Source organism: Leptidea sinapis, chromosome 32, assembly GCF_905404315.1.
Source record: "Leptidea sinapis chromosome 32, ilLepSina1.1, whole genome shotgun sequence".
NCBI classification, from domain to species: Eukaryota; Metazoa; Arthropoda; class Insecta; order Lepidoptera; family Pieridae; genus Leptidea; species Leptidea sinapis.
The window spans coordinates 10,884,027-10,898,741 of NC_066296.1; the positions used below are offsets into that span (position 1 = coordinate 10,884,027).

At 33.7% G+C, this 14,715-nt stretch overlaps 1 protein-coding gene and 1 long non-coding RNA gene across 4 annotated transcripts in view; both read right to left on the minus strand.

Annotated features, from left to right (window-relative positions):
- The window catches only part of LOC126974256 (pyruvate carboxylase, mitochondrial), a 76,264-nt gene extending 69,743 nt beyond the window's left edge, over positions 1-6,521 (minus strand). For 2 of the 3 annotated variants that reach the window (XM_050821708.1, XM_050821706.1), the window contains exon 1: positions 6,384-6,521. The gene's annotated coding sequence lies outside the window, so the exon portion shown is untranslated. Of the gene's footprint in view, positions 1-3,563; positions 3,653-6,383 lie in introns of those variants that run through there. The other variant, XM_050821707.1, reaches the window with a different exon arrangement.
- A 5,540-nt stretch (positions 6,522-12,061) lies between these two features.
- On the minus strand, positions 12,062-13,711 carry LOC126974303 (uncharacterized). The gene is made up of 3 exons (XR_007731505.1): positions 13,065-13,711; positions 12,600-12,867; positions 12,062-12,516 (listed from the first exon to the last, which is right to left on the minus strand). It is a non-coding gene; the product is annotated as an uncharacterized LOC126974303 (long non-coding RNA).
- Positions 13,712-14,715: the final 1,004 nt, after the last annotated feature.

Sequence of the window (14,715 nt, forward strand, 5' to 3'; positions counted from 1 at the left end):
AGTGTGGTTGAATATAGTTCAGATGAACATTCTTGTTTTTAGTTATTTGGTTGAGTTCCTGTGACAGTTTTCATCATGCTCGCTTAAATGTCACTGCTTGTGGCGGCGACGTGGGACGGGTCGTTCCCTTCCCTAAAATATGGTCGAGGGAGGCGATGGCTGGCCCATGCGTCATGCTCGTGAACGGGCGCTGCTTGCGGTGGCAGGATGATCCTGTAGCATGAAACTCTGCCTCATGGTTTTAAAATTAAAATTTTTATATTTTTTATAATTGCTAATAAAATGGTCGCTAAATACCTTTATTTATTTGCGGTGTGTGTGAATTGATGCATCTACTGTACCATGGCCTGGTATTATTGTTGATGCAGTAGTACTCGGCCGTGAATGTACTCAATAGCTCTTGTTTTTTACGTATTAATTTACATTTTTTTTTGAGTATTTGTAGTCTGGGTATTGTTGCTGCATCACTTTACATATATTGCAATACATATATTTAAATGATTTGTGAGTGATTGCCACAAAGAGTTTCTTGCCACTTCTTATTAAAGCTCAACCCTCAAAGGAGGTGGATATAAAAAGAAAAGTCATTTCCTTGACCTGCCTGAATAAGGTGATTTTGATTAGATTACCCTAAAGGATTGCTGTTAGCTTTTGATTACTGTTAGTAAAAATATAATATTAATTACAAGTTTAAGCAGAATTGTCAAATTGTAAGTAGAGGTATTTGGTGAGTATTGCATGATATTAGGATTATTTTATTGTTGTTTGCTGAGTTCTCGTAACAGGTTTCATCATGCTCGCTTAAATGTCACTGCTTGTGGCGGCGACATGGGACGGGTCGTCCCCTTCCCTAAAATATGGTTGAGGGAGGCGATGGCTGGCTCATGCGTCATGCTCGTGAACGGGCGCTGCTTGTGGTGGCGGGATGATCCTGTTGCCGGGGACTCGGTTTCAGATTCTTAAAAGTTATTGTGTATATATATATGTTTGGATATATACATGTTTATTTATTTATAATCGCTTATAAAATGCTCACAGAATACCTTTATTGATTTATGGTGTATGTGGATGATGCAGCTACTGTACTCTATAACTTTTGTATTAATTTACATTTATTTTTTTGACTTACTCGTGTAAGACATTGACTATTTGACGTTTGAGTGTGTTTGTTGCATCATTTTACATTTTACATATTATATTGTAATTGAAATGATCTGTAAATCTTGATATAAAAGAGTGGCAATGAGTTTCTTGCTACTTCTTTTCATTAGCTCAAGCCTTTACGAAGTAGCGGTAGATTCAATAAGATTTTTTTTTTTGACATTCATAAGTGTCATTTTCGTGACCTACTTGAATAAACTGATTTTGATTTGATTTGATTGATAAAGGCTGCTGTGGAAGGGGTACCCGTACTCGCCAATGTCACGTTTCAGTAGAGTCACTTAGCCGGATTATACTTCGTCGCCAATCGCTATACTGTAATTACTACAAAATGTCAAATCACTGCACGCTGAAGCGTTTGACTTTTAGTATGACATTTAGTTTGAATGCTACACCAAATTTCCATTTTTTACTCAGGCAATCCCTCATCATATTATGTAGTATTTACATCCTCTTTGAGCGTCAGCATGAGTTTAACGCGAGAAAATTTTTGTTCAATGATTTTTATGAGTTGAGTACTCACTAAAAATAAAATCATATAATCGGTTCCAAATGGGTGAAGAAATAAAAAAACTACGTTTAAAAAAACCGACTTCAAAAACTGAAAAGTATCAAATAACAAAAAATTTAATTTAATACACACACCTTTAATATTAATAAAATACTATTATTTGTATGTGCTACCTATTGATAGGTTTTAAGTCGGTGTCATGCCCTAAACAAAAAAAACCTAATATAGTAAACAGCTTACTTACTGTAATTATTAAGGTTGTCTGGCCACGCGTGTCTGTCCGCTTGGGTTGTTTTGTTCTAGATGAAGCTATCCCGCTCAAAGTCACACGTGGCGAGTGTAGGTACTTAATATTACATTTGGCTTGGCACCAACTTCAAAGCTATCAATATGTAGCACATACAAATAATAATATTTTATTAATATTAAAAGTAAAGTTGTAGTAAATCAAATTTTTAGTTATTTAATTCTTTTCACTTTTTGAAGTCGGGTTTTTTTATACGTAGTTTTTTTTATTATTTACTTTTAAGTGTCAGGTAATAATCATAATATATAATCAATCTGAATGAAAACTCCTAAAAAGCCGTACACGAAAAACAATTATATCATCGAGGTAAACAAATATTTTCTTAAAAAATGTTCATAAAATGAAAACTACTGGGAAAACTATGTAAAATTATTATGGGACCAAATAGCATCTATTCTGCATCGAACTAAAGAAAAAAATACGTAAATCTGATCATAAATCTTAAGAGTAATCGGTGTACATATATAAAAAAAAATACTAATCGATTTGATAACCTCCTCCTTTTCGAAGTCGGTTAAAAAGCATAAGTACACAAGTTTAAAAAAAATGTTTCATATGAATTATTGAGAACCTCTGTTTTGTTAGTCGTTCGAAAATACTCAACAGAACGCAAAAATAGGATATAACAGACAACCTGGCTTTAAAACTAAACATTAGCATTATGTAGTTGATGGAACTGGTACATGAGGAAAATGTCAACTAGGGAAAGAAATATGTATAACTCAGCCGCAAAACAACACGAAACCCATTGACATCCAGATCAATGACCGCCAAGGAGACTGGACTATATGGAATAGAAGTACAAAAGGACTACTAGGCTGGTTATCTGATGATATGAGAACGCCACCATACTCCTGTCACTACTCTATTAAAAAAAATAGCCATGACCTGGCTCGTTCGTAAGGCCTACCATTCGTTTAATATTCTATACCTAAAAAATCGAAAGACGACTTGAGAACTAACTAAGGGTCACCCTTATCACTTAGGGGTATGAAAAATAGATGTTGGCCGACTCTCAGGTATGGTCTGGTACGGATGCCGATACACTCAAAATTTCATACAAATCGGTTTAGCCGCTTCGGAGGAGCTAACAAACGACGCGACACGATATTTTTATATATAAGATGATATTCTATGTAGTCAAAGGATCCATTAAAAGGGGCTAAGGTAAAAAAAACGGGTAAACAGCTAGGATGTTAATAATATCTACATTTTATATGCGTCCTGACAATGCTGCATTAGAAATAACGAATGTTTATTATAATCCGGGATCACATAGACGCAAATATCAGCCACAAGGCGATGGCACATCAATTATTTAAAATGAATGATGAACCCTACCTAAAGAAATCCCGAATGCTGAATCACCTATTTAAGTACGCAATCTTATCCTAGAAATGTCCTACTTATTCCACCCAATGCCAAGAATAGAATCATAACGCGACATCAATACTAATTAACCAAAGTAAGATGCGGTTAATTGATGTAACAATGATAACACATTTTAGACGATCACAGTCACGCCAATACTTCAAGTTCTAAAGGTCAAATATACTAAATAAGAAACATGTTAAAATTACTCACGCGTCAATAACTTATGGTTATTATTTACTTTTAATGAAACTTCGCGAAACACGTCCGCGCTAAACAACGGCCGGCGTTCAACTAACATAGTTGTATTTGTTTTTTTGATAAAGCAGGTCAATGCGACCTCTAAGCTTATCATGGGCGAATGTCGTAATACTTCGCCTAGAAACTGTATTTTTAATGAACAACTGCCTTTTTAATTTGTGAAGCAGTATTTTACCATTTAAGGTATATTTAATCTGGTGTCATGCATTAAGCATCATGAGAAATATTCTATGCTGGGTGCTTAGATCATTTATAAGTCTAAATCGACTTTGACAGCTGTAAGAACGCCGTAAAAAATAGACTTTAGAACTGAACTCTATTTTAACCAATTCACGCACACTATCTCAAACTGTCATACAAATCGCGAAAGACGTAGCTTGTCACACACACTAAAGAAATATTCTTGGCCTGTTTTTATCAGTTGTCTAACAGCAAGATACTATCTAGACATATAAATTATCTAAGGCATGGTGTGTCAAAAGCCATACTGTGAAGGTTTGGACTCCCCGGCATTCTACATACATGTAAGAACTATAACATTATGACAACTAGAACATTATCTGAGCTTAATCTTTCATGAAACAACGTTAATTAAAGTATATAGCGCAGAGTGTATGTGTGTCTAGATGTACTTCCATTCCCATGTCAATCATGTCATTGCATATTATTAGGTTACGTAAACTAGTAATTGAAATATGTAAGTCAATTGTATTAAAGTTGGTAGCCTATAGATGGCCTTCAATACCGTAAGAGATTATTTACCAAGTCGCTAGCAGTAAATTTTCTAAAGATTATGAAAAACAATAAACTATGTATTTGTCAGTGAAGTCTATGATAATCATGAGGAATTTATCAATCACTGTTTAGGGTTCCATAGCCAAATGGCAAAAAACGAAAACCTTGCAGATTCGTCATGTCCATCTGTCTGTGTGTCCGTATAGGCACAGCCACTTTACCACCGAAATGATTAGATTAAATTATTAATTAATAATATTTTTTTTCTAAACTGATTAGTTTGCGCGAGAGACACTTCCGTAGTGGTAAATTGTGTGTCCGTCAGTCCGGTCAGGGGGGGGGGGTTGTAACTTCTAAAATAAGAGGATGATAAAACTAAGAAAAATATATGATGTACATTACCCTGCAAACTTCCACCAAAAATTGGTTTGAACGAGATCTAGTTAGTAGTTTTTTTACCTTTCAATCAGTCAACTCAAATATAAAAAATACACTATTATTAAAACATAGCTCAAAGTTACAACAAACTACAAGAACTTTTATATTATGTTACTTGCTGGTACCGAACCTTTCATGGGCGAGTCTGACTCATAGTTGGCCACTCTTTTTATGTCAATCATCTCAAGGTTGCTGAGTATCTTTACCCATTACATTATTAATAATGTATTGAGAGATTTATACACTAAGTACCAGAATATGTAAGTCACACTATTCACAGCTTTAAAATTCAGTCAGTGTTGTTTTGAGGGCCTGTCATCTTTATCAATTGATCATTCCTATTAACAGCAGTCTATAAACTCTATAGTAACAATAATTTATGTTGTTCTAAACAAGAACATTACAATTCAAGCTAGTACCAATGTAAAAGGTAAAATGATGTATTTAGACAATAAGTTACAATAATATTATTAACATTTCCAAACTTTCACATAATGGTAATGGAAGTTATGGCAACTCAACTACAATATACTATACAGTATTTATATCTTAATGTTCAAACAACATAGATTATAAATACACCCATATTAAAATTGGAACCTATCAAATAAATTTGTATATTTGTGTTTACAAATAATAACAATCAAAGAGCGACATTCAAGTCAATTTCCTAATATGCATTATTGGGGTTGAGCAGGTTATCAACTAAGTAGATCCTGTTGATGGAGCCACAAACTGAGAGTTGAACGAGACATACAAAAATTTACAAACCATATGTCACTTGAATGGTTGGCTCTGTGGAAGAGCTCTCGGATGGAACACAAGAGATACAAAAAGTGTAAATAATGCAACAAAATCAACTGTCTATCAAAATAATAACCTTTATTATTTTAGAGGCAATTATTTATACCTTCCTTTAATTAAAATTTTGATTTTCAATAATAATTAAATTAATATAGAATCATTGCATTTGACTATTATAATACAAATATTGAAACCATAATTAATTTCATTGGTAAATATACTCGAAGTATTCAATTTATTCTGCCAAACTACTTGGAAAGATAGCCGATTCTACTTCTAGACTAGTGAGTGAAATGGTGTATAGGTGTGTATAAATATTAAAATCGAATTACTTTATATTTACCCATAAGTAACAGATTTGTCATTCAACAAAATACACTCAATAAATCCAAAAAAGAACAAAAACGGAATACAACAGAATGCACCTGGGAGAGGACTTCGATTTGTATGAACTATCAGCCTATCAGGTCTGTATGCTCAAACTCAAAGCAGTTCGCTAGTTCCTGCAAATTCCGTGGATCTCGCTTCTTACGGGACGGTATTTTAATTTCTAAGTTGGCATATAAAAAAACATGTAAAACTTACGTAATTTAAATAGAAGAAAACTGTGTATTCGCATTAATTTTAGTGTTAAATAGTAGTACTATTTTGGTTTATATATTTTATTTTTAACACAAAATAATAATATAATGAATTTGCAATTATTCTTAAATAAAAGCAGCTAGAAAATTAAATAGCAAAATCTTAAGCTAGACCGAAACGTATATTTATTCTGATTAAATTTATATTACTCACTTTTTAAATTACTCCAAACTTTATACGGATTTATGATTTTAAGTTGAGTTACTAGCAATTTTTAAAGTAACTTTAGAATATCTTTAACCCGGTCAACCTAACTCAGGACCTGTCACCTGAGTCAAAGTTAGCACTTAGCGTAATGTTCTGTCACTTCTATGCTAGTTACTTTTTTTGTTTTTTGAGCTTATGGCCTGGTATCTAGACCTTTAGGCCAATATGCTAGTTACTGACAAATGACAACCACAGAAAATCTTTAACGAGGTGACTCTGCCAACTGACAGCTACGTATTCCATAGCCTACTAATCGGCTATGCGCTTAGAACATTATATCTACAAAATTTGCGTCGATAGAACGGGGACGTAGTTTTGTATGGAGTAAGGATTTTAGAACGACATTTGCACGTTTTCCTGTGATTGATAATAAAATAAGGAACGTGATGAACAAAATAATATATTTCCATTAGATCAAACAATGGAAAAAGCAACAGGATAAACAGAATTTTGTTCAGTTCATTTTGATGCGAAACAAATATATCAAATAAATTTAAACAAACGGCTCATTTAAGAAATTTATTCATGTAAGTGATTTTTTGTTGCTTACAATATTTTTTTTATTGTTGCATCACAATATGGTCATCTTACCTCTTTTTAATTCGTAGTTATTAAGAATTCTTGTTGTCATTACGTAGGTACAGATAAAAATATAAAAAAAAGTAGAACATTGCCTTATGGTGCATATAAAAAATTCGGTTGAGTATCGTTAATTTGCCCCTAAGAATTGAGGATTTCTGTTACTTTGTGATGGATACCATTATTAGAATTTAATCAACCTCTCGTCAAACTACCCTTGAAGTATATCCTTTCCAATAAAAAAATTGTGGATTTATGCGTCTCTCTGTTTTAAAATGGATGCCATTGTCAGAACTAGACCAAATTAAAATGATACTGGACCACACGAGAAGCACCAGCTTTCATATAAAATAAGCGGTAAAGTGCGAAGTGGACTCGCCCATGATTGGTTGCAGCAAGTAACATAATATAAAAGTTCATATGTTTGTTCAATTAAATGTTTTTTTTATAAATTTGAGTTGATTGAATGAAAGGCAAATTACAGTTTTCGATTTATGACGTTTTAAAAACAAAACTACTTACTGGATCTCGTTCAAACCAATTTTCGATGGAAGTTTGCACGATAATGGACATCATATATTTTGTTTCTTAGTTTTATCATTCTCTTAATTTAGAAGTTACAGGGGGTGGGGACACATATTACCATGTTTTTTTTTATGGAATAGCAGGACAAACGAGCCTACGGGTCACCTGGTGTTAAGTGATCACCACCGCCTACATTCTCTTGCAACACCAGAGTAATCACAAGAGCGTTGCCGGCCTTTAAGGAAGGTGTACGTGCTTTTTTTGAAGGTACCCATGTCGTATCGTCCCGGAAACACCGCACAAGGAAGCTCATTCCACAGCTTTGTAGTACGTGGAAGAAAGCTCCTTGAAAACCGCACTGTGGAGGACCGCCACTGATCCAGATGGTGGGGATGATATTTGTCGGCGTTAAGCCAGGGTTTCCTTGATCAGGGTCGATCACGAAGAAATACAACACTAAGAATTTCTCAGTTTATTGAAGCACAACTGCTAGTATAGATATGAAACATCTTTACATAAGACAACCGCTTATATAGGTTCCGTACAAAATATGAAACAGAGTAGATACAACTTCTTTTAAAACACAAATAAAATAAGGTATTGTAAAATAATTCCTAAATACAGCTCAATAAATGTTTTAGTGAATTTATATAACTTCAAATGATTTATATAATAGTTTGTTCATTTAATTTGAACAAACATTACGAAGTAAGAAGATGGCGCTTCAAGCATGTGTCGAAATACAATTAAGAAAGACTTATTGCATAAAATAATAAAGTTTGATACAGAATAACGATATTAATTCTAATACAAATTAATTTGAACATTTACACATTCAATTAAGTATTTTAACAATAAATGAAACATCAAACATCTTCAAACAATTCAAACAGTCAAAACAGTGTCTATTAAATTAGTTAGACCTTAATAAATAACAGTTTTATGTTTACAAATAGCTATTTGTATTTAAATCTTATATATTTCAGATATATCTATAATAATATATTAATTTTAACGATAAACTAAAACATAAATACCAATAGTTGCAAACAATTGACGGTAGGTGGCGATTTGCGCTCATATATCCTAACTTGTAGCGTGTCGTGCGAAGGTGGAATTCGGTGGCAGGAATCAGGTTAAACAGCTCTTAAGAACACTCCCCGTGATAAATGCGGTAGAAGACACACAATGAAGCGACGTCTCTACGCAACGCCAAGTGATCCAGCCGTTTACAGAGCACTGGGTCCCCGACGTTGGAAGTGTCTTTCGCGCAAACTACTTAGTTTAGAAAAAAATATATTAGAAACCTAAATATCATTTTCGTAGATCTATCGTTTGATGAAAAACAAGTTTTGAGTTTCAGTTCAAAGTATGGAGATCCTCCCAATATTTATTGTTTTTTGTCTATTTTTGTATAAAAATATTAATGCGGTTCACAGAATACATGTACATACCAAGTTTCAACAGTATAGTATACATAGTTTCAGAAAAAAGTGGCTGTGACATACGGCCCGACAGACAGACATAATGAATTCGGGTTCCGTTTATTTCATTTGGCTACGGAACCCTAAAAAAGGATTATAAAAATTGGTTCACCCAGACTGAAGTTTTGAGGTAACAAACATAAAAAGAAATACCTTTGAATTGAGAACCTCCTTCTTTTTGAAGTCGGTTAAAAATAGATGATAAAAAAGAAAATCGCTTCCCGTTCGTATATAGCAAAGATCTTCGATCGCTTGTAGTTTAGTTTTGTAAGTAGGTCATCAGCATCCTCACGGGGTGGAGCAAACAGGTTGTTGTCGATGGTTGCTACTCAGGCCCTAAGCTTGCAGGTTAATGGAACTCAAAATACTTACATAGAAGTTTTAATGATTTTCGGGTGGATATTATAAACTGAATATAATAAATGAAGAAGTTCTACTGAATTAAATTCGTCTTTTTTTTGTGTGTATTGCACAATTTGATTGTTAATTGTTCATTAATGTTCAATTTTTTCGAAGTAGATGGTAAAATTTATAATTTGACTCATTGCTGTCGTTTGTAGATACCAAATGAATGTATTTTGGTACTATAAATACCTACCAGCGCTGGTTCTTGGGAATGGTCTATCATCACGGGCAAGATAATTGTCACCTATATAAGCATGGTAATGTGGTGATTAACCGATCCCGGCGCCAGGCTATCCTTGTCAAAATTACTATCCCATATGAAGACTACCTCATGAAAGTTGAGAAGGACAATTTCAGTAAGTACTCTGACTTGGGTAACGAGATGACCCACGAGACTTTGACTCGCATAGCCCGGATAGTCCTTACGGCGGTCTTATGGCGAAGAGCCTCTATCAATATATTGAAAGGTTGTCGCTAAGCAGTTGGCTCAAAGATCAAATATAGATGTGTCGGTCTGCGGCCCTGCCACCGATAGCTCAGCCTTTGGGCATGACGCCGCTGCCGGCGGCACTCCAAGATTAAATATTTTGTTTGTGTATATATCTTATAATATAATACATAGTTTTTATACATATTTTAAAAACTTAGATTTATGAAAGAAAATAAATACATCTGAATAGAAATAGCACAATATATTTCCTGATCATTATTAGAGTTCTGAATGTAGTATATTTTAATAGGCTAAGTGGTTTTATGAAATTATAATGTTAATTATGTTTAATTTATATACATTCCCAATCGTCTGTTAAGTACGAGTATGTAACATTATGATATCGACCTAATTTCGTAAGGGATTTAAGTAAGTCATAATAATAATATGACAACACCTAAGACTACTACTATGTCAAAACTATTGCTATCTAAAAGGGGCACGCGGGGACTACTTCTATATTGTCAATAATAATTATTATAAGACGAGAAATGTTAATTGTTAAGTTGATATTTGTTTGTTATGTGATAAACCTTACTTATAGGACTATACACAAATAAATGCTGGCTGAATGCGCATACAGTGCAGTGCCAAAAAAAGTTAGTTATGTCAAATGTCAATTGTCAACCTTAAGTTCAAATCGTAATGTCAGAGGTTTGAAGTTGGCGGGAACGAGTGAACGAAGGAAGGCGCGCTTATACAAAAAAAAATTGTTTAAATTATTGTTCATAGTGCATATATTTTTCATACTTGTAAATTGTTTATCCTGGTTTATAAATATTCGATTTTTGTATATATAAATTGTTAAGTGCGCTTCCCCATCGCCATGGGGAAGCGTACAGGTAAAAGGCCGAAGAACGGCCAGAGCGACGCAGAACCAGCAGACGAACTTCCCCTATCCGAATCCTCGGTATCTGACGCGGAGGTGACTGAACGTCTCATTGTAAGAAGAAAGGATAAAGAGAAGTATACCCCTTATAGAGCGACAAATTATTATAGGTTATACGACGAAAATTCAAATAAGAAGGAATTTATTGTATTTCTCAATCGCAAGCAGGGTGAAGTCAAAATATCAGACAAGGACAGGTTGGGTCTGTCAAATGGAATCAGGAGGCATTGCGTATCGGGTGTGTTGCACCTGAGGTCCGTTAATGCTTTTAAAGTTGGTGTTACCTTTGACCTGCCTAACAATGCGAATGTATTTTTAAAAAATGAAAAGTTACTTAGCGAGTTGGAGATGGTTGCCTCAATTCCGGCTTCTGAAACGGAGGTCACTGGAGTTCTTACTTCTGTTCCCACTGATTACTCCAACAAAAAAATTCATCAATTAATTGCATCGAGTAAAAAAGTTATTGCTGTGAGAAGGTTCATGCGGCGAGTAAAGGACCCACAGGGTGTTGTCTCCTTTGTTCCAACGCAAACTGTTGCAGTCACATTTGCATCAACGTTGTTACCTGAGTATGTAACACTTGATCACTGGAGGCATGAGGTTAATGTATATGTACCCCCTATTAAACAGTGTCTACGCTGTATGAAATTTGGCCATATTGCTAAATTTTGTAGAAACAATGAAGTTTGTTCCATATGTTCTGACAATCACAATTTTAAAATGTGTCCAAAAACTTTAACAAAATGTGCCAACTGTGGTGGAGATCACATAGCTATCTCATCTACCTGTCCTCTGAAAAAACAAAAAATTGAAGAAAACAAAGTGAAGTCCCGTAGTGTTAGATACTCAGATCTCTTCAATGAATCTGCTTTCCCTCAATTAAACTCAAAGTATATTGACACACACCTGAGCAATCTTATAAAATCTGACAAATTTATGAACCTCTTGGTTGAAGCAGTTTTACAAATTTGTACAAATAAAGATAAGTTAACTATAAATTCAAATAGTATTAAGGAAATTCTGAATAACACTTTTAGAAAAAAGACACCTAGTTAATTGTTATTATGGATACATTGAATATAGTGCAGTGGAACGCTCAAAGTATTATTAGTAATAGGCTTATTTTTACAAGGTTTTTATATGAAAATCATATCCATATTGCTATAATTTCGGAAACTTGGTTAAAACCACATCAGTATTTTTTAATAAAAGGCTATAACACAATAAGGAATGATTGTGGTAATAAACACAATGGTGTAGCAATTTTTATTCATAATAATATCACATTTTCTAACATAAATACATATTATGATAGTGCTCTACAAAATGTTTGCATTAAAATTAAAATTAATAACAAAGAACTGAGTATTGTGAGTTTTTACAGTCCTTCCAATTCAAATCCTCCATTTAATAAAAACAATTTAAACAGTTTAATTAAGTCCATTCCAGAGCCAATGATATTTGCAGGTGATTTCAATGCTCATCACATGTTGTGGGGATGTGTTGATACATTGCCTCGAGGTAAAGATGTTTTAGAGGTTATAGATGAGAATGGTCTTGTTATTCTGAATAATGGTCAAGCTACCACAATAGGATCTCCATCTTGGCGTCCTAATGCTCTTGACTTGACTTTGGTAACTCCATCTTTGGCTCTTTTATGTGACTGGTCAGTTATTGACAGTCCTCTGGGCAGTAGTTATCATCTCCCTGTAATAATAAAAATGGCAGTAAGTAGTGATAGTATTAGTTTGCAAAACACATTATGTAATAATCTACATTTGCCCACTCACCCTAATTATAAGCAGGTGAATTGGAATATGTATAGTAACTTAGTTGTTTCTTATTTGGATGATGTTAAATTTGACACTTTATCTTCAATAGATGCTTTTAATTCCTTTTGTAATATTTTACTTTCTGCTGCCAAGCAGTCAATCCCTAGCTGTCTGTTTTCCAAAAGTTCTAATAGTAATAATGCTACTAGTTCTTGTTCACAAAAATCTTTTAAATATCCTTGGTCGCCTTGGTGGAATCAGAGGTGTACAGAAGCAGTTTTAAATGCTAAAAATGGTTACATTAATTTTAAAAACAACTCCACTGATGAAAATTATGTGGAGTTTAAGAGATTGCGGGCTTTAAAAAAACTTATCTTAAAAAGTGAAAGAAGAAATAGCTGGATAGGCTTGTGCAATTCATTTAATCGTTGTACTCCTTTGTCTTCAATTTGGAAATACATGCGCAAATTTAACAAAACTTACATTCCTGACAGTGTGTTGAATGATAGTTGGATTCCAGATTTTCTACAAAAGTATACTTCTGACTTTGTATCAAATGAGTTAACTAACTATGTAAATGTTGTTAATGATAGTAATAAATATTTGATAGAGCCTTTTTCTTTACAAGAACTAAAATCCGCTTTATTTACTAGAAGAGATACATCTTTCGGTCTTGATACCATTCCATATATTTTACTCAAAAAACTTAATTGCCACAGTCTCAACATCTTTTTAAATAATCTTAATCGCCTATGGAAGGAGAATACTATTCCTGCAGAATGGAAAACAGACTGTTTAATCCCAGTTTTAAAGCCAGACAAAAATAAAATGTTACCTGACTCTTATAGACCTATAGCTCTCACGTCTTGTGTTGGGAAGATATTTGAGCAGCTTCTAAAACAACGTCTCGAGTTCTTTATAGAACAAAATTGTCTTTTGCCTAATAATCAGTTTGGTTTTCGCAAAGGTCGGTCTTCTAGGGAGAGTATAGCGCAGTTACAGCTTGATGCGCATCAATGTTTAGCAAGTAATCAATATCTTTTGTCTGTATTTTTTGACATCTCAGGTGCCTTCAATAGTGTAAATATTGCCGTGCTTTGTGACGAGTTATCAATGTTAGGGATACCAGGTAAAATAATAAATTGGATGCAATCCTTTTTGACTGACAGAAAAGTATATGTAAAATTTAATAAACATTTGTATGGACCACGACTTTCTTCTCTAGGTGTTTGTCAGGGGGGAATATTGTCTCCTTTAATTTTTATTATGTACATAAGACGATTGAACCTTATTTTGGGGCCAAATATAGTAAACCTACAGTATGCAGATGACTTAGTCGTCTATGTATCGGGAGTTGATCTGATTAATTTAGCCGCTACTATTAATAAAGCACTTGTAAATTTATATCAATACTTTTCTTATCTTAATTTAAATGTAAATCCAACCAAATCAAAAGTCTTTGTGATTGGTCGTAAACGCATCATATTGCCTCCCATTTTATACAATGGCATTCCACTGCCTATTTCATGTGACATAAAATTTCTAGGTGTAACATTTACTCCAAAACTTTCTTGGAAAAAATATACAGATAGTGTTATAATTAAAGCGAATAAAGCTTATAATGTATTAAAATCTTTGTGTGCAACGTCGTGGGGAGCGGACCCTAAAATATTGTTAATTTTGTATAAATCGCTTATTCGTAGTCATTTTGAATATGGCTTTCATTGTTTCGCCGCAGACAGCAAAACTGTTAATAGTCTGGATAAAATACAAAATAAATGTATGCGTACAATATTGGGTGCACTTAAAACTAGCCCAATAGCTGCTATGCAAATCGAGGCCAACCTTCCTCCTTTGTGTATTAGATTTAGTTATCTTAAAGAAAGATTTATTTTAAAGCTCTATAGCTTGCCGACGAACAATCTTCTTAAGAATCTTATTGCTTATCAATCGTCTTCATTTCCGAGACAGTTGTTTATCTTGCAAGATTTTTCTTCATTTTTTAAATTTCTACAAGATTTAAATATTCATCGGAATAATGATATACTTCCCTGCCATGCAGGTTCTTTTCGATGTAAATATTCTGCAATTAATGTTGTAATAGATCCAAATTTAACTTCAAAAGAGGAGGTTC